Here is a 27561-nt window from a genome sequence, read left to right as displayed (position 1 = left end):
TCATTTGTTGTTTTTTTTTAGATTCCACCTATGTGAGACCATTTAATATTCACCTTTGTCTGATTTAGTTCACTATGGCATAAAATGTTTGCTCCTCTAGAGCTTCAGCATCATTTTGTTAAGCTTTCCTCAAAATCCTGTGAATGTTTTAATTGGCACTGTACATGGATTTATTGAGGAAGAGCAGCTTCATGTGGAGCCCTTATATCCAAGATCAAGGCATGTCTTTAAGTTTCTTCTTATGTTCTCAGCATAATTTAAAATTTTTCCTTTATATGGGTCTGTACATTTCTTGTTGTTTGTTCCAAAATTCTTTTTTTATTAATACTGTTAAGTAGAATCTCTTCTTCCATTATATTCACTGACTTGATCTTGTTTATACATAGAGAAGCTATGAGGGGGATGAGCCCTACCGGATAATAAAATGCATTATGGAACTACAATAATTAAAAACAGTTTGGTGCTGAAGAGGAAATGAGAAGATCAAAGAATAGAATAGAGAATCCAGAAACAGACTCACTCTAATTCACATGAAAATTTAGTGTTTAAAATCAAAGTGGGAAAAATGAATTAATCTGTAAATTATAGCAGGAAAATGAGTTAACCATTTAGAAAAATATAAATGCCTTCTTCAGTCTTCACCCTAGGTAAATCCAGCTTAATCAAAGATTTTTTTAATGGAAATCATAAAATGAGATTAATCAGTGATTTAAAAATAATAAACCTATGATAGGAATAGAAGAAAACACAGATCAACTTATTTATAATAGTAGAATAATAAATGCTTTCTAAGCAATATATATAAAGCCTAGACACTATAAAGGAAATTAAAATATTTATGTGGTCAAATACATCATAAAGTCAAATAACAACAAACTAGGAACATAAAAAGGGCCAATTTCCTTAACTTACAAAGAGTTCATACAAGTCAATTAGGAAAAATCTGACAACCCAATTGACAAACAAAATGAACAAAGACAATCAGATCATGAACACAGTTGGTAGAAATGAAGTTCTACTATCCAATAAACGTCAGGGGTAAGCACAGGAGCACAAGTCCCCACCATCAGGCAGGACCTCAGGGAGGCCAGACAGGATGGGAGGATCAGACCTCCTGCCCTGCAGGACATAGACCATGGACTGTTCATGGACCATACAAGCCCATAAGCTGTAACCCACAACTTTTCTGGGTTTCCTTTTCTAGGATAATCATTTTGAATGGCTTTCATGTCATCATGGTGTAGTAAAACTCACCTGGATGCGTTGGGTGTGAAAAATGGAGAATTACTTTACTGTTAGGGATTACTTTTCAGTCTGGTGTTTTCAAGTGTCAACCTTAAAAAGAATTTTATCCTGGTGTAGCTGTTGCCTAAATCTGATTTTCTTCCTTCTCATACCCTCTGTCGGCAAGAACTCCATCTCATGTATGGAAATTTTATCCTAACAGCTTTGTAATGTACTGTGCTGAGTAGCATCTCTGCTGCACTCAGTAATTCTTCCTGAAACCTCTTAAGGTTCTTTGAATGTCCCCATTCTCTGTCCTAACACTTTTTTCTTTTGATAACTCCAGGCTGTGATAATTCTACGTACAGGGTTTTCCACTGCTTTTCTAGATCCTTGGCCTTCATATAACACCACAGCACATTTTTCACAGGAGCCTTTTCACATGTGATCCTGTTTTGTGTTTGGAAATCTTTCTTCTTAGAAAATCACCGCGTTCTTTTTCCCAGTCTTTCAGCATGCAAGCTGACGCTCCAATTATTGATTACATTATGTCTTCTTAAAAGTTGGGACTCAAAAGCACAAAACTGTAAAACAATTCCTAAAATAAAGAATTCTCCTAGTGTTCTCTGTTCCCTGTGAAACATTCTGCGTGATGTTCTGGCTCTTCTCTCAAAGGCTAATGGGCTGGGTGCCTCTGCCACCAGCTACTCAGGAATCAATACATGGGAGCAGGTCAGTTGCTCTAGTGTTTCATTATGTGTAATTGTATTTAAAGGAAAACAAGTAAATAAGAGAACTTTTCCTGCAGGGATCCTTTTATTTCCTGCAGTTAGGAAAATGACTGACCATACAAATACTAAGAAACTTGATATAGAAATAGCCTAAGGATTGTGAATGCTCACATCAGTCACCATTTTGGTAATTGTACAAATGTAACTAAACATAGATACATGTAACATATCTACAGCCTGTGTATATGTCAGATAGTACACAAATACATATTTTATAGAGTTTATAAATACAATTATATATTATATATATACACACATGTGTATGTAGTACTAGCCCACATGGACAGATGTTATAGCACCTAACATTTATGGAGCATTTAGTCTGTGATGATGCTGTTGAGTACTATATGTATGTGTGTATATGTATGGTCTCACTTAATCCCTCACAATTACTTTATTAGATTAGTACTGTTATAATCACCATCCACAGTTGAATAAAAGGGGCCACAAGTTCTTCGACGCTCTTTCCACTGAGGATGTTCCCGTCCCCTCCCTTGCATCCAGACAAGCTCTGTGACTGCTCTGGCCAGTGGTTTGTGGGGGAAGTGATGCGGTGCCAGTTTCCAGGCCCAAAGCGTGAGCTCTGATCTTTCCCATCTCTGGTACACTCCCATCAGAGCCCAAGGCCGCCACTGTAACACTGTAGGAAGCCACTACCCTGCAGGGAACACCGCCTGGAGAGGCTCTAAGCCCATTCAGAGAGGGAAAGGGGCACAGCTGAGCCCAGCCTTCCAGCCATCCCCAGGGAGGTGCCAGACTCTCAGGGGAGTCTTCTTGGACCCTCCAAACCAGAGCAGCTGCCAGCTGAATGCCACCAAATGACCCAGTCCGTGCCACATGGAGCAGATCAAGTGCCAGTAGTGTCCTGCCTAAATTTCTGGCTCACAGAAATAGTGAGATTTAACAAAACAGTCGTTGCTTCGTAACAAAGCAATAGATAACTAGAACTCCATCTCCCAGATGTGCCAGTGAAATCACACTGAGAGAAGTAACGTGTTCTGAATCACAGACCTGATTAATAGTGCAGCTGAGATTCCAACTCAAGCAGCCTGCCTCAGAAGCCTATAATCTTTGCCACTCTACTGAATTATTTTAAAATTATAATTAACTTTCAGAGATAGGGCATATATAGCATCTTGATTCTTCTCAGTAACTACTCTAATTCCCGTCTAATGAAGAATTTGTGCCAAAGGCGTATGTCCTCTCCATTCATAGTTATTCATTTGTGCTTATTTTCACATCCTTCTGAATTTTAAAATGTGATGAGTTCCTCCAACAGATTTGCCTGTGTTTAAGACAGTAGGCTAGAGGTCCCCATTTCTCTTCTGCCCTTAGCATAGATCATATCAGCCGTGCTGCTTAATATGAAAAGGGCAGGCTAATTCTGAGATTCAGGAGGTTGATTTCTATAGTATTAAATGTGGTTTAGTAATTTTCCAAGGAGACAGAGATTCTGGGGTCTTGGCAGTTTCCCTGATAAGATATCATCCCATCTATTTTATATTAGAATGTATTGTTTGCTGAAAAGGGGGCAGGAGTGGGGCAAAGAGGAGACTCAATACCAGCTTCTTGACAGCAAATACCTGCAGTCTTTCTGGAGCCAAAAAGGTCAGGGGTCAAGGACCCAGAGATACTGATGAACTCAGGGGACTTCAGCTAATTAAACACTTGAGCAATATGCTCTGTGGTGTAGACACCATTGTTTTCAAGACAGAATACACAACGTGGTGGATGACATCAGGAGAGCAGGGTCTCTGGGCAAGGGCAGTTCTCTGGTTGTCAGGCATTTTTACCACAAATAGAGGCAATCAACAAAGCCTAGACTGATTTTCTTTGATGTCCCTCCTAAAATATTTTGATTTCAGCCTCCCAGAGACTGATCCCATTGAAAAAGCAGCCCAACAGTGACAGGCACAGAGTCATCCACGACATTTCCTAGAACCTAGAGCACAAAGATAGCACGCAGACACGAAACACTCCTGAATGTGCTAGTTTCATGATTCTTGTTAAATTGGGCCTTTTGAGTTACACTTTAGAAATATCTAGCATAAAAGCATAGAAATAGAATTCTGAGGCTTTACAGATCACTCAGCCATATGACTCCGAAACAATGACTTGTGTCTTTCCCTCAGCTTCCAGTAAAAGTAACATCACAATGTAAAACAAATGATTCTACGCACCAGGTGCTGGTCGAAGCATTTTATGTTTATCTTCGCAACCACTTTATCAGGTGAATATTAACAGTATCCCATTTTATAGATGAGGAAACTGAGGCTTCAATTAAAAAACATGCCTACAATCACACAAATAGGAGGTGGGGGAGCCTGCAATTAAACCTAAGTGACCAGACTCCTGCACTACCCACCTCCTTAATTTAAAAACCAGAACAGCTTCACTTATTCATGCTTATACATAAGATTAAGAAACATATGATTGATTTTTTAAAAAACTATTTGAAAATCATTGTTTTAATTTAACCATTGCTTACGTCTGTGAAGCTACAGAAGTGTTCCGTGGTTTTCAGATCTGCCTACAAAGAACTGAGGCTGCACTGGGAAAAGAATCAGACCTCCTCCCTGGCATACAATCTAAGGTTTCTTGCAGTATATTCAGCTGCTCATGAGTGACCATAATTTAGAGTGAATGAATATTTTTCATCTCTCCCCTCCTTTTATCTCTCTATATGAAAACATACCATTGGCAGGGAAAAATAGTTTTATTTTAACCTATTCCCACTTCTAAAAAAGGAAAAGACACCATGAGAATGTTATTGCCTTGAATTTAAGTACATGACATTACTACAGCTAGTAAGGGGCCAGGAGGAATGGGGCCTCCATAAATCTCTGCTACCCACAGAACAACAGCAGAAACTCTAGGGTATCAGTAGATGAGGCTTGAAGCTGCATTTTCTTCCCTATTACAGAGGGTCAGGGTCTTGGTGAGGACAATTAAGAGCGCAGAGGTTGTTTAAGATGCATATGGCGTAGTGGGCCAGAGTTTAGGCTCTGGATTCAGACAGAATTGAATGTGAATTCCAGACTTTCACAACTTGTGTGACCTTGGGCAAGTTAGCTAAGCTTCCTAAGTGTTGGGTTTTTTCATTTGTAAAAGATAGTCTAAAATAGCTTCAAACACATTGAATTCTGGTAAGAATTAAATCAAATAATCCATATAAAAAATTTACCTCAACTCCTAGCCCAATAAAAGAGTTTTAAGGAAATTTTAAAAGTTATAGTATTTACCAGAAAGAAAAACAAATTGTAAAAAATAAAATAAAAGTGATGAAAACATTGTAATGCTATTAAATTCTCACTGGAAATAGTTGCCTTCTTAAGACTCTGAACCTGAGGTCTGCTCTCTCTTTTCATAAAAAAAATTACAAAAAGATGTTATCATATGATATCACTTATATGTGGAACCTAAAAAAATTATACAAAGGAACTTATTTACAAAACAGAAATAGATGCACAGATATAGAAAACAAACTTAAACAAAATAAACTTAAAACAAAGAGGAAAAGGGGGAAGGAATAAATTATGGATTTAGGATTAACAGACATACACTACTATATATAAACATACTATTAGATAAACAACAAATAGCACAGGGAACTATATTCGATATCTTGTAATTACCTATAAGGGAAAAGAATCTGAAAATAATATATATATATAATATATATGTACAACTGAATCACTTTGCTGTACACCTGGAAACATTATAAATCAACTATACTTCAATCAAAAAAAGATGTTAGATATATTAGCCCTAAACTGAAACTTCCTCCCTTTTTTAATAACTAAATAATAGTAGTAATACTTCTTTTTCTTTCAAAAAAACAAAGCCACTTATTTTATTGTTCCTTCCAAACTTACAGAGAAATTCCAGATTCTCCGAACCAGTTCAGCAGGCTTCCCGGGATAAATTTTGACAGGGGAAAAATCAACTCTTCGTCTTCTTCAAAACGACAGAGCAAGCCAGAGACTACAAAGAGAAGAGGGAAGATACCAATAAATTTTATGTTACAAGAATCAAAAGCTGTACTGAGCATCACATGATAACTGTAAACCCAACTCAGACTGTTCAAGTCTAGAACTATGAAATGAATGTTGCTTTGCGTGGCTCTGTGATTCTGCCAAAATCTGGCTTCAGCATGCCCAGTGGGTACTTCACAACCAGCCCTAATCTACACCAGAACCCTGGACAGCTGACAAGAGCAGACCTAGACTCAGGTTTAAGCAGTTCCTTTTCCTGTGACAACTCACAAGTAAAGAATTAGTCTGCAGAAGGTAGCTACCAGGCTTGATTCAAACAGGCACCAATCCACCAGGGTTACACCAAGCCGTCCTAGGATCAGGGGATTAAAGAGCAGTGCTACACCACATGAACAGAGAAGTCCCTCGGCAAAGACAGGAAAACACACATGCATGCCTGCACACCAGGTAAAATAACAATGAGAAGACTTTCCACCAAGGTTACGTAAATTATTCAAGGTAGGCACTAATGTTTGTAAGCCAGGTTGTGAAAGAGAGAAATCCCACATTTCCCTATGCTTTAAACTGTGGTCTTGGTAGAACACATATTCAGACCATGATACCAAGTGTGCACATCTGTGAAAAAGAAAAATAACACAGTTGACCAAAAATTAAGCACGAATCCACTTTATCAGCATTTTTAAACACAGCTCTTAAAATACTATCTAAATATAGGCTTTCCATGCCAAAGTGGAGACAGATGTGCTTTAATACAATATCCTGATGTTTGTCTATTTCCTGATGACCCTTAGACTTCTAGGGTGGGCTTCTATTTTCTCTTTTGAAACAGATGTTGGTAAATGCCTACCTCAAAACCAAAAATCCTGATCTACAGGGAATCCAACCAGTTTTTTCTTCCTTCTTTCAAATTTACATCAGCCAGATCCCATTCTTTGTTAGCAGCTATGACTCTAGACCATAATCAGAAAATAGAGTAAAAATACTATGATAATTCAGGATGAAAGCTTTAATTTCAAGCATCTAAAAGGCACTAACCTAAACATGGTGCAAGAGACAACTCAAGAAAAGTGTAATTTTCCCTTTTATCCCCCCGGACACTGGATATTCAATAAATGCAATTTTATACAAAGAGGTATAATAACTGTACTAACCAAATGTTGCCTAGCAAAAAGCCTATTAAAGCATTAATCAAAAAGAATGGCTTAAAGCTAGTATATTACAGCTTCAGCATAAGCATTGTTAGCCTCTACAGGACACTGAAATGGCAGTTCGTCTCTAAATTACTATTTCTTAAATGCTTGAAAACACTTTGGCTCTCTTCAACAGGCAATCATTTTCCTTTGGAACTTTGTTTATAGTCATGTTAACAGGCTTTTATTTTTCCCCAAACAACTTCTGCAAAAAAGCCAACTTCATGACCCCTGTACAAATATCACAAATTCTAATTACTCAACCACAAATCAAGACAATTTTACTATAATGTCTTTATGATGTCTTCTTAGAAAATTATTAATAAATTAAATCCTTTTTTAAAAATGCAATCAGGAGATTATTAAAAGAATTCTTTGATCATTTCAAGAATTTTTGACAAGATGAGCATCTTTTAGTGAATTTGTAAGTTCAGAACTTTAGCAATGAATTATTCTTAAAAGGGCACACCTATAATTTTGACTCATAAGCATATCATACGTCTCCTTTTTCCTTTTAAAGTAAGCTCTATGAATAGCGAAAAAGACTTTGAAATGACAAATATTAGAACATTACAAAAAGATGATCATGCACAAAATTCATTTTTTAATTATAATTTTTAAAAAACTAAAGACAATTGTTTTGCTTTAGACTGTTAAACTGCTATTACAGAAGGAGAAACTACAGCTTGTTATTTCTAAAGGTTAATTTTATGCCCTTTAAAAAATTTACTAAATTAAGAGTGCTATAAAACCAGACCCTTTGTTTAACCAGGGTTTTTGTACCTGTTAAAAAAGAAATTAAAAACTAATTCAGAAGTCAAAAGAGAGTAAAATTTTGCTAAACAAGGAATATGATAGAAGAAATAATCATCTTACAGGTCAAACAAATTTGTGGGTTCCTCAAAAAAAAAATCAAACAAAGAAATACCACATGATCCAGCAATTCTACTTCTGTGTATATACCCCAAAAAACAGAAAGCAGAGACTCAAACAGATATTTTTACTATACCAATGTTCTTAGCAGCATTATTCAAAAGTCAAAAGGTAGAAACAACACAAATCTCCATTGACAGATGAATGCATAAAGCAAAATGTGGTGTATACATACAATGGAATATTATTCAGGCTTTAAAAGGAAAGAAATTCTGACACATGTTACAACATAAATGAACCTTAAGGTATGACAAACATAATATGATTCTAATATAAGGTATGCAGAGTACCTGGATTATTCAAATTCATAGAGACAGAAAGCAAAAAGGATGTTGCAAGGGGCTGGGGGAAGAAGGGACTGAGGGCTACTGTTTAGTGGGCACAGAGTTTCAGATTTGCAAGATGCAAAGAGTTCTGGAGATGGATGGTGATGATGGCTGCCTAACAATGTGAATGTACTTCAAGCCACTGAACTTTACACCTAAAAATGGTTAAAAGGGTAAATTTCATGCATATTTTAAAAATTTTGTGTCATTTTCAGCTGTGATGATTATCAGTGACTTCTACATTGGAGCTAGATATCAGGGAAACCCAGATTCCAAAAAAATTGATCAGCACAGTGTCACAGCAAGCTGTCAGCCATGAACAGACCTCTCCTGACATCCAAGACACCAGTACTATTATCTTGTGACACTGGACTAGGCAACACTTTTTCCTCCCTTGGATCAGCCCACCTCCTGTTCTTGAAGGTGTACTTTTTCTTGCCTAAATAAACCCTTTAAAATCTTTTGCTGCACAACACATCACTTCCTGTCTGTAATCTTATCTTTCGGGTAATAGAAGAACTGGGGTCTTTTCCCTTAACCTTCTGAGGTAACACAAGGACTGAACATTCCTGATGAAAGTAAAAGTTTCCTCAGAAGAAAGTCTGATGTTAATAAAATGCTAGACATATCTGCTAGGTGAGGGAAGAGAGCTTACGCGTATATTTAAGTAAGAGGCAAAAGATAAGACCATCTACACGTTTAATTCCAAAAATTCAATTATAACTATTCCATGCTACATAAGAATATAAGCTTAATCAAGAGTCTTAAATTCTGTGAAAAAGAAAACTGCCAGGTCATTATATTCTCATATGCAAGAAATGTGAGAAATTTATAAAGCTAAATATGGAGATAAAGTTGAAAATGTGACCTAATCACTTCAGATTAAATATTGAGTGTTTCTCATAACACAATGTTAACTGATCAATATTGAATTTAAAGTAACAGACAGAAAATAAGTTGAAAGCATACAGAGAAAGAATTTTTAGAATCAATATTAAATGATTAGATATATAAGGACTGTGGTTTTGCAAATTGTCTAGAGGCTATTTAGATAAATTTTGAAAATAAAAAAATCTCCAGTCCAATAAAATAGCATGTAGTTGAACACAGGGAAAAGAAATTGCAGTAGATCTGACTTTAAACCCCCAGGGATAGAGAGAAATGAGACTGACTATATAGATGGCATAGAAATCATGAAGCTATTTGAATGGACACATTAAACTATTCACAGCCCATCCCTTGGCATCAGAAAGTCCCAAATTACATGAAGAGCAATTCTGAGCCAGTGAGCACAAAAATAAACCCGAAGAAAATCTGTACTTGGTGGTTACATTAAGTCTTACATTGATGAGAGCCACCTAAGAAATCCTAGCTTTTAGTAAGTATACTACAAAACAGGAACTGCAGAGAATATACACAACAGGAGTGAGCACATGTATAAAGTGAGTGACAACGTTTTTTAAAAGCTTGTACACTAAGATCAGTCATCTTAATATCTGCCTTTAAAAATAAAATTGAAGGGTAATTTGAAGTGTACTACAGAGTTTAAAAAGTGTGACAATAATAAAAAAATTCTCAGGTCCTAAAGTCAAAAAAAAAAAATCACTGGAAAGAAATTGCTACCTCTATATAAGCATCAAATTTAAAGAATTATCTAATTTTTTAATTTGGTGTGGAAATATATGAATGTTTGTAACTTGCAAATTCTTCATTTAAAGGGAACTGTGGGGCTCACATATTTTTAAAAAGCATAAGAAAACTGGAAACTATAACCTTCAAATTTTTATTTGTTGCAATTGTTAACTTAAAAAAATTACTTTGATAAAAAGTAATTTTAAATTCCCAAGCAATAGCAAAGCAATTCAAGCATTTATTAAAATAAATTGTTCCAGATGAAATAACATAGCTGCTCTTGGAAAAATTATAAAGTTTGTTTAGGAAACAATACAGAATTATATGGGGAAGGGCATTAATAAAGCTTCTGATATAACATTTAATAAAATGTTGTCTAAAGCAAATTTAAATTAGCTTAGAAATAAACACTGTCAAATAAATTAGTATTGGCTAAACTATTTTAAACAAAAGAATTTGATAAATGGCCCAGGACCCAATTGAAACAAGATATTTGGCAGAAAGTCTATTCTTTCTGGTCTCAATAAAAATTTTATTAATGACTTGGAATAGAGAATGAGCATTAGGTTATTGATACTAGTGTAAGTTTTGTTTTGAGTAGGCAAAGATTGTGCTCAAATACACAAAGATCTGAAGGGATTAGATCTAAAGCCAGAAAATGATAAGCTAGAGTCAGCTTAGAAAAATGCAAGCTACTATAGCATGAGAAAAAGAATTTGAAACTAATTTAATTCCGTGAGAAAACATGGGAATTAGTAATGCCAAAGAGACTCCACAAGGAATAATGGAATAGTAAGTAACCACTTAAAGGACGACAGGAAATAAAAGCAGGTCGAAGTCCTCCGAGTGCCATATCAATGTCCTATCCATGGCAGTCCGCCCTACATACATGGCAATGATGGACAAGATGAGGAGGACGATACAGCCTGAGCACTTCCATCAGAGAGTGGGAAAAGAAATGGTGAAATGCATAGCACAACCCCATGGTTGCTGAGCCGTGCCTAACACCACCATCTGATTTTCTTGTTTTAATTGGAGTTGTATAGAAACAGAAGTGAATTCTGTTGCCACTGATAATAATCAATTCAGTGGGATGGGGCTGATGGAGCAACAGACTGGGAGTCAGCAAATCTTCCACTGACCAGCCTGCACTTCCTCCTTCGTACAACAAAGAAGCTGAACTGTAACCTGCATAATGTCCTTCCAGCACTCAGTATGTATGGTGGTGACTCGGTTTTTAGAAAACAAGTTGCATTTAGAAGAAAGAGTCTGGAGTAAACTTGTAGAATATATTACTCTGACAGAAGAAGCTGAGTACATAAGTGGATTCAAGAAATAAAATTTAAAGCCTTTAGCTCTTGTTAATAGTTAACAAAGACTGTGTTTCTTATTGCTAGGTATCGTGCTAAGTGTTTTATGTGGGTTAACGTATCGACTGCTTAGAAGAATCAACCTAGGTATGATGCTCATCTCCCCTTTCCAGACCATCCCACTGAGTTTCAGAGCAGTTACACAACTTGCCCAGAGTAGCACAGCTGCTAACTGGTAACATTCCTGGACAAAGTCTTCATCAATCCTTGATAAACTAAGAAAAATAAGGACCACGGCATTCAATAAATATCTGTTGAATAAGAAAAATAACAATAAGCACACACACCTACAAGCACTGTCTTTTGGGAGACAGCACAATGTAGCATCTGTTGAACACTGCTCAATGTGGGGCTCTTTACAAATATCCCATTTAACCCTCACAATAACACTCTGAGATAGACGCAATTATCCTCATTTTATAGCTGAGCTAACAGAAGCCAGCCTTTCACTACTGTGTCCCCACCTGGACAGCTGCCCTCAGAAATGTGCCATTAAGGACTAGGTCTGGAGCAGAGGGGAGAAGAACCCCCACCCAGGAAGGAGCCTATCAGGACGTGCAGCAGGATCCCAGTCCCTGGCAGCTAAGTGACGAGGCATGTGGTGGACTTGAGTCGGTTTTTAGCCTGACAGCCTTCAACTTCCTACCATCTTCCTGTTTGCACCCATCTCCTCTTGGGGAGAGCCTTCATTCTGTACGGTCATGGTGAGAAGAGAAACTGCCATCTCCTGCACCATGGATGTTAAAGAGGCCAGCCCTCCCTCTCTCCCTGCCCTGTGCAGCCTTCTCAGGGAAGAGGGGAGCCTCTTGGGTTAGGCTGAGCCAACTGAATATTTGTACCCAGAACTCGGAATCCTGAGTCTGCGAGGAAAGGATGGGATGGCTAGGGGGGTCACACTTCTCACAGCCGTGCGGGGGCCTGCAGCTCTGCGGTTCTGTTGCCTGTCCTGAGGGGACTGGTTGCCTCCCATTCTTCAAGCTTGTTCTTCAGCTTCTCAGTGACTTTGTGAGCCTAACAAACTCTCTTTTGGTCTAAAATAAACAGAGCTGGTTTCTGTTGCTCACAACCAAGAAGCCTAAATCGTACAAGCTGGGGGTGAAAAAGTAAAGGCAGGGGTTCTCAGAGCATTTCAAATCCCTTCTTGTCAGAGCACCTCTCGAATGACAGCTTCTGTCCTCCAGCTTCCTAGGTACCCAAGGACCACTCCCTGATCTGCCACTGAACATTGGTCCCAATTCACATCCTCATCCCCAAACTCCTCAAATCCCTCCTCTCAGCTCCACTGGCTTTAAAGCAAATGTTGTAGAAAAACACAGTATAACAACTAAGTTCTGCAGTTTGTGCTGTTTATGTCATTTTGGCATTTGACACCCCTTAAAATGAAACCCTTCAGTGACAAGGTAATTTAAAAAAAAATGCCTGAAACACTGTAATACTATTGCAGGTATTGCATGGACTGATACAGAAGATAATGCTTTTTAAATCAGCTCCGTAATTGTCCTGCATGAAAAATGACTGCTCATGACAGAGGCAAGACATTCAGTTTCCTTTTTTTCTATTATCCTCCTGCACAGACACATACACACACTGAAATACATTCACACCCAACGACACACCTTGCATTCTTTCCTACCCAGATCAAAAGAGAATGGCAAAGCCACCCCTTATGCTAACAGTAAATACTTTTCTCCCTGAACAGAATAGAAGAAAATCCACTAAAAGAGTTTCACATTCTGAGATTCTATTCTCAGCGCATTGAAAGAAAACCCTCTCCTCGGGCTCTTCTGAACTTTTCTTCACAATGGTCTCCACCCCAGTGGTCTGAGAAGCTCTGAAGTGAAGAGTTACTGAGTCCTCTGGGAGAAGATGAGGTCAGGACTCTGAGGAAGGTCGTGAAGAGAGCAGAAAGAGGTTTGAGGGACACCCCATGCCACCTCTGGAGGAGGGGCTCAGGAGGGAAAACCCCAAGCCACTGCCACGGGGTGACCGTCCACAGGTAAGGCGGTGCTACTGTGTGCTTATGACAGGAGGAAAGGGTGGGAACAAGAGCCTCAGGATGAAACCCAGGAAAGAAGCAAACTGCAGGAGAACGTTCCCTGGGAGCATATGGAATAAGAGGTATAACACATTTATTTCTGAAATTTATTATTCCTAAGAATACTCCTTAGAGCATGAGCCCATGAAGAGTTATAACTGGATTTCCTCTGGCTGATTTTCCATGGAGTCTAATACATGCCAATAGAGAAAGGCTTATATAAACAGAATGGAATAGCATTTTGTTCTACAATGAACCAGCCCACTGGAATAAAAATAAAAATTTCTCTTAATTGCCTATTTGCACTAAGCACATTTTTTTGCCCTCATTTTGTCTGGCTGCCAGCCAGGATCTTTGCAAATTACTTTACTACTATTCATTTTCATAGCACTTCTTACAAAGTACTGTATTGTAGGCCCCTTGAAAATCTAGTATAATCCAAAATCAATAGAAGGTTCTCCAGTGCTTTGGAGACCTAGGAAAAATTGGCTAAAATCTCCAGATTCTGTGGCCCAGTGCAGCCCAGATCCCACCCCCAAGATTTCCACAAAGCCCCTTAAGAGTCCAACTCTCGTGACGGCCTACCGGCCTCTGGCGGCTGCAGGCTGACTCTGTGCTGCGCTGCCTCCATGTGAACCCAAGCCCTCCTTCAGCTCACTCATGAGCCTCAAGCTCTTTACTGAAGGTGTTGGGAGGGGATGCAGGGAGCATTTCCATCCCAGAAATTCAAACGGAAACATTGGCATTACATTTCCCAAGTGTGCTGCCGCTCCTCCACCTCCAGGGCCCGAGCCCTCCACCCCACACTCCTGGTCTGCAGGCCTTGTGCTCTCTTCCCTGGCCATCAGGCACCATTTATCTTCCCTGCCTGGATGAAACGTCGGCAGCAGCCTGCTCCCCAGCCCGGCATCTCATCTTCTGCCTGTGATTGTTACTGCTAATATCATGGCACCTTTTCTCAACAAAGAAAGTTACTGCCCGAAGAAGAATTCAGGAGCCAGCCATTAAGATTGGGGGAAAAAAAAAAGTTTCCCTCATTAGAAGGAAGAAATGAAGGTTTAAAACATAAATAAATTAATGTTTTAAAAAATTTAAAAAAGAAGGAAGAAATGAAGGTAGGGAATATCACAAATGGGTGGGGAGTTGACGGTGGGGAGCATTCCTCGAGGAGAGTGGCCTGGACTCAAAAGGCCTGATCAACCATGGCCTGCAAGACCTTTAAATAAGACTCAGACTCTCGGGTTTCTCCCTGACTCAAAGGCTTGTGCTGTGGATACTTTTATTTTTTTAGCTAAGAGACAAAGAGTCCCAGATCTTTTTCTCTGCCTTTTTTAATCTCTGATTCTCTATGCAGTTCAACACAAGCTGTTGCTCTCCTAATACTGCAAACCCACTGCTGCAGATGTCATCATGGAGAATAATTTTGAAAAGTACTAGGCATTATGGAACAGGTTTATCAGGAACTGGAAAGGTGGTAACTATGTGCTGAAAGAGAGAGAAAGAGAAACAGAGAGACAGAGATGGAGAGACAGAGAAGGAAGAAAGGGCGGGGGGGACACGTCAATAGAAGATAATGCCCTCAAAACAATAGCATCCAAGCTTCAAATAGCAGTGCACTGCCTTCTAATTTCAATTTGACATGTGCAGAATTCTTTCTTCTCCAATGCCAAATCCTGAATGAAACATGCAATAAAAATTACTGCCTGAAACATGGTGATAGCATTTAATCCTCTGGCAACACATTAGAAAGCCTTTCAGCTTTAAACCGAGGACTGTCACACTGCAGCTTTGCTCATGAAATTATTTATTCATGCCTTGGTTTATAAAGCCCTTTTTTATGTGCTTTCTATCAGCTAATGATGGGCTGGAGCACTTATGTTCTCAGCCTGACCGAGTCCACATTATGAGGCTGCAAGTTCGATGCCTAGCACAGAATTGCTGCCCGGAGGGACTCATGCCGCTTGCTTGAATGAGTTTCAGCATCGGAAAGCTGCAGAGACCCTGGCAGGTTGGGGCACCTGGGTGACCAGAAGGACAGAGCATGTGGGGAAAGGCAATGAGGGAAGAGGGAGATACTAGAGCACTTGGAAGCTTCTGGTAACTGTGTCCCAAATTTGGGTGGTGTGTACAGAAGGGGAGAAGAGGGCTCAAAGGATGCAGGATAAATCTCTCCATAAACCAATGTCAGTGATTGTTAATTAGTAGCAATATATGCAAACCAGAGCTGACTTCCCTTTTGAGAATGTGAAAAAGATAGGGAGAGGATATGGATCTGCTGAGCAAATGAAAAGAAGAAGCAGAGTAAAAGGAAAGTTATATACTTAAGAGACCACATTGATTGGAAGCACTTTAGTATATATTTATTTACATGTAATTTATGTCTAAGGAAAGGTAAGGCTATGGTGAGGATGGAAGCTTATTAAGATCATTCAAATCCACTCATTAAAGTAAGACTACTAGTACATAATACTGGAGTGGGTGAACCCTTCCCGGACCTTTCTGACTTGGTCAATTCCTGCTGTTAAAAATTCTCACATTACCATATAACCTCTTTTCCTCAGCACTTATCACAGTTACAATTGTATTTGATTTTGTGTGTCTGGGTTTGTGTGTGCTCCATGAGGACTCCAGGAGGGACTTTTTTTTTTTTTTTTACCTTTACTGACAGATAGCCTAGCATTTCCTACTAAAAAACAACTATGAATGCAATAAAATTAAATATATTTTAAATATCTTAATTCAAACGTTCTACTAAATATTGATTATAATGAAATGACACTAAAGGTTGTGACAAACTATTGAAAGGAAGAAAATTATTCTGGCAAAATACTGTCAATCAAAGACAATGTTAAGACTCTTTTGCTTTTGTTAATGTTACAATAATTTAAAAAATAGTAAAGCTCAAAAATTCTTAACAATGTCGTTATGCAAACGTAAATAGCCTGTAGCATAATCCAAGGAGCTCAGTTTTCACCAGAATTAAACCAGTCTTAAACCCTTTGATTTTCACTGGCAAAGAAAATATAATGCTCTTCTCTCTCTTGAACTTTCTGTGGAAATAGATCACCTTCCCACCATCCAGCTCCGCCATTCTCCTGCAATTGCTTTGCCTCTGCCCTTGGCCTTCTTTCTGCTCTCTGGGCGCTCCAAGCCTCCCCCCAGCTCAGAGGGTTTGCACCTGCTGTCCCCAGACCTTTGCAGAGATGGTGCCTTCTCTTCCTTCTGGTCACCCAGGGAGGTCTTTCCTGACTATGCTAGTGATGCCCCACGTACCCTCCAGCACATTCCGTGTTTCACGTGCCTACTAGTACTTATCCCTACAGAATGTTATCTCATTTGTGGGCTCCTTGATTCTTAGGCCTATTTTAAGTCTTCTCCAGAATACCAGGTCCTTGAGAGATTGTATCTGTATTACATGTTTATAGCCGCAATGCTTAGCATGGTGCCTGGTACCTAGTAGGCACTTCATACATATTTACGGAATGAATGAATGAACAGAAAGTGAACCATCTTTGCTACATAATATCAAAAGAGCTTGGTACCATAGTCTTGGATGGGGTGAGAGAATAATGTGTAAACTTGCTGTAAACTGTCAGCTGGGCTGTCTGGCTTTCGAGGCATCTAATCTCCTAGGTCAGCATGTACAGTGTACTTCATTCAGCATGTGCACACATTTCTTTGTTTGGTTCCCACAACTATCCCATAAGTAGGCAGAGCAAGGAGAGAGAGGCAGGATCACTTGTGTTTTTACAGATGAAGAAACCGAGTTCAGAGAGGTTAAATTATTTTCCCAAGTCATCCATGTAACGGGCAGCAGGACTGGGCCTCCCTCCAGCCCAGCCTTTTGTAGCTTTCGTGCTATAGCAACGAGTGTCTGACTCTTTCACTTCCAAACAAATCATTCATTTATTTGGTTATTCTTTCAAGAAAACTAAATCAGTTCCCTGATTGTGAAGGTCTCATGGGCACTAAAACAATAAAGCAATAAAACTGTGCAGATAACAATTTTTCCCTCTTATAATGCGCAAATGATTCACTAACCTGAAGATATCTGAGTTAAGTGTCTTATCAGGAAAACCTCAAAGTTATTAAAGCAGGAAAACCTTCCAGCTTGGATAGTACTGGGATGAGCCTCAAGGAAAAATGGCTTCGTAGCTCTCCCTGGAAAGGCGGGTGGGATTTCAATAGGAGAAAATAAAGAAGAGGACATTCGAAGAAAAAGGAACAACATGAAACAAACAAACAAAAAATGTGATGTGTTTTCAGAAACCAGTGAAGAGTTAATTGAAGAAAGTGTTTGAACAGAAGGGAAACAGCTGAGGTGAGACTAGAATTGACGTTAAATAACAATTGCTGTTTAGTGCTTTTAACATATCAGAATGGGTACTTCTAAGTCTTGTTAAAATGCTAAGCCCATTGCCATAGAAATACAGAAGTCACGATGCCTAGAGGAAGCCAGGCAGGTGGGCCTAGCTAGGGGATTGGGTGGGGGAGGGGCCAAGAAAATGGTGTCCTGAGGCTCAGAGTTCAAATTAACAGAGGTCTATGGCCAAATTTATTCATTTTTAAAGTTTGAAATGCTTGGTATGGGATCTCTGCTTATGCACCTAGAGAATTTTAAGTTTCAAGAAGTTAAAAATTGAGAGAAATATTTGTATTTGCTTGGGTAAAAAGGAATTATTTATAATTTAGTTAGTAAGATTCTGTGGCTATATATCTCTTTAGTGCTACAGAGATACAGAGCTATAGCACAGAAACACACACGTGCACACACACACACCCCCCACTGCACCACGACTGTCACTGGTATATGAAAGGACAGTTTAGGCCTGGACAGCATTTTCCTCATATCTTGGGGTACACTCAAATTCACTTTGTGTCAGAACCTAATATTTTAATGTCAAACTTGAGTTAATTACATTTATAATTTATTTATGTTAGTGGACGTTTACAAGGTGATCTAAGAGATGGATGGTGACAGTTTTTTACCTTAGGGATGTGGTTTTCACAGAGTGAGTAGGTGGGTCTCATGTGCTTTCATAGACAACACCACATTTGCATATGTGCATTTCTTGATGCTTGGTTAAATATCAATGACTGGGCTATTTTATTCTGGATGAAATTTTCCTATTATTGTGGTTATCAAGAGTGTGGCCTATGGAGTCAGAAGGAAATGAACTCAGATCCTTGCACTGCCACATGTTGTGTGATCTGGTGAAATAATAACCACTGACCTCACTGGGTTGTTGTCAGGATGACATGGAGACCATGTACAGTGTTCTGAACAATATCTCACACATATTAGCTACTTAGTAATCATACACGTTAATAATAACAATAATTACCTTAAAACAACAATGATCACCTCTTGAGTACCTAGTTTGCTCCAGTTACCTCAAATACATTATTTCTAATCTTCACAAAAACTCTGTGCATTAGACAATATTATCCCATTTAACAAATGGAAGAAAAAAAAACTAAGATTAGAGGGATTCACAAATTTACCAAAATTACTCCAATGAGCTTGGATCCATACTTGAACCATTTTGTTGTTTTCTGTAGGGTTTTTTTTCTCTCTCTCTGCTGTCTCTATAATACAGGGAAGTAACTCAGGTGCCTCAATAAGGCTTTCTTTTCTTTTGTCTGGAATGATGGCTTATAAATATTATGACATACAGAAAAGCTCCAATAATGCACCATTTACTGAACAGAACTTATGAGATCTAACAAAGGAATTAAATAAAAGAATACTGCGCAAGATAAAGCTGGTATAAATAAGCGAACAGAGAGACAAAAATAATTCTTAGCTGATGGACCATCTGATAGTCATTTATATCTGGCACTGGTATAAATAAAGAGAAAATAGATCTCTGGTTATATTATGGTTAAGTTATTTATGTACTACTATTATCATCACCATATAAGCAACACTGTCCCAGTTTGCCCAAGCCAAGATGAGTAAGTTACTCAATATTCATCATTGGTGAGGGAAAAGACCTCTAGACTGATTTTTAAATCATTACCAAATTCCAAAATAACAAATCCAAAAAAAATGTAACAAGGAGCATAACTGCTTCTTCTTCTTGATTCTTTACAATAGAGAATCAAGACTATGTAATCTTCACTTCATTGCAATTAACTTCAGGTCACCTTTAAAACCCAAAATGAGTATTTTGTGGGCGGTATAATTTATCCCAATAAAACTGCCTTCATTTACTATATTATTTAGAGACCAACTGGGCAGGACCTCCCTGAGAGGCAGTGTGTTCTGATGGTTAAGAAGACAGACTTGGGTTCCCACCACATTTTTACCATCCACTAGCTGTTAGATTGCACACATTAGCTAACTTTCTAAGCTTTATTTTTTTCATCTATGTGGAAGTAATAATAAAAGACTCTACCTCATGGAGTTATTATAAAGATTAGGGAAGAGAATACATGTGAAGCAGTGCCTGGCCAGAATAAGTCTTCAATAAATATTAGTAGTTATGCTTTTTATTATGGAAAAATAGAGTGATATAGCTGAAGCATATGAGATTTGGATTCAGACAGATCTTGGATAGAATGTACAAGGCCTCATTCAATTACTTACTATTTATGAAACTAAGCAAATACAGCACTGTCTTCCAGGGAGAGAATCTTGGAGAGGCTGGATTCTTTATTGGAGAGGTTAGAACAGTAAAGCCAGGGTGGATCATGGGGAAGGGAAGTAGATTTTTTTTCTTTCAGGAAAGCCATGATAATGTATAAGTTGTCATAATAAATCTTAACCCTAGCAAAAGATATTTAATTTTTAAACAGGAATAAAAAGTTCTTCCAAAAGTGACAAAGACCAGAAAGCTGGCAGGAAAGAAAAGAGACTTTTGATTCATACAGCTAATGTGTGCCATTGAGAATCACATTCAGTTGCATAGTCATTGCTCTGCTATGACCAGCTCTGTAACTGCCACTAGCCTAGAAAGGATGCATATCAAAAATTATAAAGGATCAGAGATTTTACTCTACTTGCAAGCTAACACATCAGCCAACCATAGTTTCATGGATGCTGGTGGAAGACACAAGACTCCTGGGTCAGAGATGAAGGATAGTGAATTACTTACAGCAGTAGTGGTAGCCAGAGTACTGACATTCATTTCTGACTGTTCCTCAAGCCCCAGTTCCCAATTCTGAGACCACGTGAAGAGGGAAAGAAAATACCTGTACACACGTAGTACACTGCATTACAAAGAGGAATCCTGAGCTGAGGGAGCCCAGATCATACAATGGGTAGTGGAAGCATGCCTGCCCTTTTCTCCGAGACAGGCACAATCTTTATTATACTGGACAATAAGCACGCCTGCACCTTGCTCAAGAGGGAGATGCTATCTTCCAGGTTGATCACAAACATTCTTGGGAAGATTGTCTAGAACAAAGGACAACCAGTGTGACTGTTCACAAGATATATAGAAATGTGAGACCCATGGAGAGTTGTTGCCCAACGATGCAGCAAGACAATGGTTGGAAAAGCTTCTTAAGCCATCCTTGTTGGGAAAGAAAATGCCACTTAGAAAAATCTCTCTAAGACTGCGAAACCTATTTATCAAGGCTTCATTTTCCTCACCCTAAGTTCCCGTTGCCTAAAGCTAGGCTGATCACTGCAGGAGCCAGCACTAACAATTTACTTAACATCAGCTTTGCTGAGCCAGAAAACACTCCTTCTGATCCGCCAGCTGGTCTGGGGTCTGATGCTCTGCATCCTCACAGCTGCCTCCATCATGTTCTTTGTAGTAGATGAATGACACCCTAGGTAGTGAAAAACGATAGGTAATTTCTTTCACTTGAACCCTGTTCTCTTCCTACACACTGTGAAGGGTCAGAAGGCTTATTTGGAGCCCACTCTATGATTGCACGGTTGTTGTGGAAGGAACGCAGCATCACAGGTCTTACTGGGAGTCTCCATTTGGGAAACTCCAGCTTATAGAGCTCCCAGGGGATGGGTGGCAGGCACTCAGAAGAAGAGGCAAATCTCTCAGTCTGCCCTGCAGCTCCTTCCTTGGAAGTAGAAGCTTGCCGGACAGGGATGGTCTGAGGCTCTTTTTGAGGGATCTCCTTTCACCATTAGATTTCCCAGCCCTTCCCATCAGGAGCTATTCTTAGGAAAGCATCAGACATCAAACAGATTTTACCTTAGTGTGGCTTAAGGTGATCTCTTGTTTGGGTGGCGTTGGGAGGTGTGTAGGGGAGAAGAGTTTTAAGACCATTCTTCTGATGAAGAAACAAGTAACTGTCTCTAATTAAGAATAATCATAGCAAACACTTACACAGCATTTGCCAGGTGCCAGGCACTGTTATAAGTGCTCGACATATAGTTACTCATTCAATCAACGTTATTATCCACATATTATAAATGAGGGATTTGATGTACAGAGATATTATGCAATTCCAAGGTCACATAAACAATACGTGCAGAGCTGGATCTGAAAGCAGGCAGTCCAGCGGCAGACTAGGCTCTTAGCCACTAACCAAGACAGCCTGTGGGACAAGAGACGGTTACCCCCAGAGTCAGCTGGTGCCACCTTATGGGGTGAACTCAAGTAGTGCTTATTGGTAAATTAATGACTTTTTAATGTGCATGGTAGTAAACAAACTTGAGTTTAGAATGGATGAAGGTTAACTCCAGCTAAAAAACAGAAATAGTAACTATTTTTTCAGCCCACATATAAGACAACAAAAGGCACCCATCAAAAGTGATTAGCACCAAGATCCCTTAAAAACAAACCATTAATAAGGTGAGGCTGAGTTTTATTTCTTCAAATATTTGAAACTACATTTCCTAAAACAATGAGAAATTATATCTCCATCAAGCACATGGTAATTGAAGCCCAAAGCTCATAAATCATCATCAAGAGGCCAGAATGCCATATTGCACCTGGCACGTTCCCTTCTGAAGGGACAGCTGCAGTGCACCCGTCCTTCCTGCTTCAAAGACAGGACACCACTCATCTCTTAGAAATGATCTGAAAAGAGCTGCCTCAGATCAGAGGTCAGGGACCATCAAATGGTGCTGAAATTACCTCGTTTTGGAGCATCATATCTACCAGTTCCCAATTGTGTTGCCTTAATTTGCCGGAATGATGATTTAAAACCCTTCTTTGCTACATTTACACCTGTGCTCATCAACACTCAGAGCGAAGAAGTGACTCGAAGAAAGTTATTGAAAGCTGTATTTCTAATGCTTATGTAACCATGTCACATATGCAGTTGACAACTTCTTCAAAGTGTTTACTGTCCAAAAAATTTGCAGTTTCTGGTTGCACTTATCATTTGTGATCTATTCAGCATTTATCTGGCAGCAGATGGAATCTCATGATTGCCCAGACCCTGCTGTCACCTCTTACAGACACAGACACAGACACACACAGACACACACACACACACACACACACACTTAAAATCCTAGAAATCAAAGGGGCCTTATAGAAATTCAGTTTACACTGCTCATTTTACAGATGAAGAAACTGAGATCCAGAGATATTATGTCTAGTTAGTCATTGTACTAGATCCCTTACTTGCAAGCAACAGAACTGCATCTGACAAGTTTAAGCAAAAAGAATAACTAACAATAGGGATATGGGAGTGCCTCCAGGAGCCCAGGGGCAGAAATACAGGCAGCACAGAACCAAGCAGAACAAAGAATCCAAGCCCTGTCTGCAGCCTCAATTTCTCTTTCCTCTACTCCTGCTGCTCCACTGTGCTCTTCTCTCTCTCTCTCGAGCTGCTTCCTTGACTTCTGCAGATGAAGTTCAAAGATTTCTGAGAATAAACTCACTGACCCAGCCTAGATCAGATGCCCATCCCCTGACCAGTCACCCAGAGCCCAGGAACATGGTCAAATTGCAGTGTGACTGCTTGGACTGCAACAATGTGGTTGGAAGGAAAATTCCCGGAAAATGGGTATAGGACAGGATGTTCTGTGTGGATCTAGAATTTGAAACTCCTCATTCTTAGCTGAGTTGCCTTTTCTGCTTTATTTCTCATCCTGTTATTTGTAAACGAGTAATTTAAACATATGCAGAATCTCTGTCTATACTACACTCATTCACAACCATTATTTATCCAGGGCCTCCTATATATGTTGTGTCCTTAACAACTTTATGGTTGCACTAAATCTTCATAACAGCTCAGAAAAAGAAAGATTAACTCCATTTTACAGATCCCAAGACTGAGTCTCAGACAGATAGGACGCATAGTAGCCAAAATCCAATAACTAAGAGTTGAAAAGGAGGAAGATGAGAATGAGCAGGAGGAGCACAGTAAGGGAGGGAAATAAATACAGCTCAGCTCTAAGCCTGACGAGAAGGTAAGTGTGCCCGGAGGCGAAACGTAACTTCAAGACACCAAAACCACCAATTCATATAAGAGAAAAAACTTGTGAGTTTCTTTCAAAAACCCACAGGCAAGCCAGCCTTATAGAATTTAAAGCGTATTATTTAAAGCTCCTGGCCCTCAAAATATCAATCCCATTGCCAGGTATTTCACTGTTATTTATCACTGGCTGCATGGCAAGAGGTCTAAAATACTCAAGGAGAATATCTCAGAGGAAGGACAGTCGTCCCTCAGTATCAGTGGGGAATTGGTTCCACAACTGCCACGGACACCGAAGTTTGTGGAGGCTCAAGTCCCTTGTATAAAATGGCTCACTATTTGCATACAACCTATGTACACCCTCCTGCATACTTTAAATCATCTCCAGTTTACTTATAATATGTATTACAATGTAAAATCCATGTAAATAGTTGCCAGCGTGCAGCAAGTTCAAGTTCTGCTTTTGGGAAATTTCTGGAATTTTTTAAAAATATTTTTGATCTATGGTTGGTTGAGTGCGTGGATGCGAATCCTGTGGATTCAGAGGGCTGACTGTATGTGATTACTACAGTTTAAATTAGAAGTTAGAGGTTGATGGGCTGTTTGCCTTTGCATCCACCTGGACTGTAGAGTAATTAAGCAGGTTGGTCCAGAGAGATAAGTAAGTGACACACTGCTCACTCTAAGGTGCTTCCTACGAAGGGTGAACTGAAGCCTCAGTGCACTGCAGGCTGCTTGTTCTGGAGACAAGTCAGGTTCTAAGTTCTACCACCACTAATGTGGGGGAACGGGGCCCGGGCCTGTGATGCACTAAAGGCCACTCCAGTCCTCAGGGAACCATACGCTCCTCAGGGGCCATCCTGGGCATCCCAACAGAGCAATAATTTCCAACACTCATGAGTCAATATACCAAAAGGGGCTGAGGGAAGTTTAAGGATCCAATTCAGGCACATTGCGCAATATCTCATTTCCAGAAGTTACCTGGGGCAGTAGACATTCTCATCGCTATTTTACAGATGAAAAGGCTGAGGCTCAGAGAAGTTAAATCACTTGCCTGAGGTCACAGAGGCAGGCAGAGCAGAGCTGGCATGCAAACACACATCTGCAGGACTCCACAGGCTCCCTCTGGGGGCTGTGTCTCTGCCAGCGCAGGATTGTCCTGCCTCAGCCTCACCTGTCCCTGAGCAGGGGAAGGGCGATGAGGGTCTCCTCGTGGCCCACTCCTCCCTGTTCTCTGTGGCAGGGACAGAGAGAAAAAGAAAGCAGAAGCAGAATACAAGAAAACTACATCCTCACCCTCTGAAGCCAACCCTCTGTTCCCGGTTTTCTATTGACCACTTCTTATTCTTAATGCCACAGAGGCCAGCCCCTCTCTTCAGACTTACTTTTACCCTCATGTACTTTATATATCTTTTGTTGTGTCTCCTTGTCCCACTCTTACCCTGAGCCTATTTCTCTGCTCCACCACATCTCACCCACCTTCTCTGATGATGAAACAAGTGACCATGGCAGTGAGTGGGAGCTCTTTCTGACTTCTCATCCCATCCCCTCCCTGTCAACACCAGTCCTTCCTCCCTTCCTTCCTCCCTTCCTCCCTTCATACTTCCCAGTTCTCACTCATCTTTTTGCTCCTATTTATTTTCTTTACTTTAGCTCTGCTCAGCCTTTCTCCATTTTCTTGCCACAGTGAGTCCCACCCCCTGCTGTGCTTTCTGTGGGGTTCCTTCCATCCTCCCCACCCCCAACCTCCCAGCCACAGGATGGGCTGTGCATCCCAAGTCCTAGGCTTTTCACTCTGCCGCCTGCTCAGGATGCTGACCGCACCGTTGCCTCAGTCAGGCCGACCTGAAGGTGGGTGCCTTTAAACACTCTGTGGGGCATAAACAACAGCAACAAAAGAAAAGTGGAACAAGAAGATGTAAAAATTTATGTATGCAAATATAATCCAGATGTGCAAATATGTGTGTATTTTCAAAAAATCAACTTTAAAAATTAGGAAAGTATTGAATATTATACTTTTGTTTCCAAATTTTCATGCCTTCCATGCAAATATTAAAATTACATTGCCACTAGGAACCTATCTTTTTCCCTGAGAATTATGGGCATTTTTATGCCCAAATTCCCCCACAAAAAATTAAATCTAGTAACTCTAATTCTCCAAGAGTTTCTTTTTTTTGAGCAGGCTATATATTCCTTATAGATCAAATCTACAGTCACACTGCTCTACTATCTTTAATTAACATCTGAGGAGGGAGGGTATAGCTCAAGTGGTAGAGCACATGCTTAGCATGCACGAGGTCCCGGGTTCAATCCCTAGTACCTCCACTGAAAAGCCAAATAAACCTAATACCTCTGCCCTGCAGAAAAAAAAAAAAAAGAAGTTTCCCATTACAGAATATATGCACAGCACTAATAAAACAATGTAACAGCATTTTTGTATAACACAGGGAAATATATACAAGATCTTATGGTAGCTCACAGAGAAAAAAAATGTGACAATGAATATACATAGTTCATGTGTAACTGAAAAATTGTGCTCTACACTGGAATTTGACACAACATTGTAAAATGATTATAAATCAATAAAAAATGTTAAAAAAATCTGAGTAGAAAAGAATGATTGTTTCCAGAAGCAGTAGCAGCATAGGAGAGGGCAGGAAATCAGACACTTTGAATGACTTTCGAGGTAAAGGTTCTGGTTCAGAGCAGATCACACTATAAAAGATCACTGTACACCAGAAATTGACACAACATTGTAAACTGACTATATATACTTCAATAAAAATCAATCAATCAATCTCCTCATTTTAATGTGGAGCTGATACATGAATAACAAGTTCTCCAAGCAAATGAGTTCTTTGGTTGTTTTTCACCATACAAAACCCACAGGCAAATCCAGCCTTGCGAAATAGTGGAATTTCAAGGATGTTGTTCAATGTTCCCAGGCCCCCAAATATTAATCTCATCACCATTCACTTCACTATTAGTTTAGCCTAGAGTTCCCAAGACATATCAATAAACCCAATTGCCTGTCCTTAGTTTTTAAGCTGTTTTACGTGACAAAACTCTTTAAGACTATGATTTAAAATTTCCCCTAAATTTTGCCGGAGGTACACCAACTAGACTCACCTACCAGAGATATATCAAATTTCACTTAACTTTTTTTTTGAGGGGTGGGTCATTGCCCCGCTGCCATAAGCTAAGGCCTTAATTATCATTTAGAAACTCTGCAAGGAACTGACAGCCAGCTGAGAACAAAAATAGAACAGAAGGCAAGCCCTAAGCTTATGGCATCAAATAAGAGGAAAGTGTCCCCTGGATCAACAACGTCTCTACAATATTACAGACCACCATCCCGAGGTGGAAGAACCCCCGTCCTGAAAGCTCTGAAAATTGTATTTTGGGCAGAGGGGAGGTGAAGGTAGCAGGAGTTGTCTTACAAAAGAGCTGACACTACAGTAGAGATCAACTCCCTGAGAATCCTTTAGAACAAAATTCTACCGTCTCGTTACAATTTCTTAAATTATACATTCTCAGACAATGAATATCCAAGATGTGGCCAGAGCTATTTAGAAACACTTCGGAGCACGTGAGCATAATTTCATACTGTATTATAAGGGATTCCTATGAAATTACATGATGCATCTCTCTGAACCTCAAGCCAGTCCTTCCTAAAACAGAAGTGCTCTGAAATGTATCAGCAAACTCTGATTATTTTGGC

At 39.5% G+C, this 27561-nt stretch overlaps 1 long non-coding RNA gene across 4 annotated transcripts in view; it reads right to left on the bottom strand.

The window, feature by feature from the left end:
* Positions 1 to 27561, bottom strand: part of LOC140696944 (uncharacterized) — a 252242-nt gene that overhangs the window by 149535 nt on the left and 75146 nt on the right. For all 4 annotated transcript variants that reach the window (XR_012073655.1, XR_012073656.1, XR_012073653.1 and 1 more), the window contains exon 3: positions 5891 to 5999. This is a non-coding gene — a long non-coding RNA (uncharacterized lncRNA). The remainder of the gene's footprint in view (positions 1 to 5890; positions 6000 to 27561) is intronic.

Source organism: Vicugna pacos, chromosome 6, assembly GCF_048564905.1.
Source record: "Vicugna pacos chromosome 6, VicPac4, whole genome shotgun sequence".
In the NCBI taxonomy this organism is placed as follows: Eukaryota; Metazoa; Chordata; class Mammalia; order Artiodactyla; family Camelidae; genus Vicugna; species Vicugna pacos.
This window is presented reverse-complemented; position numbering and strand designations above follow the sequence as displayed.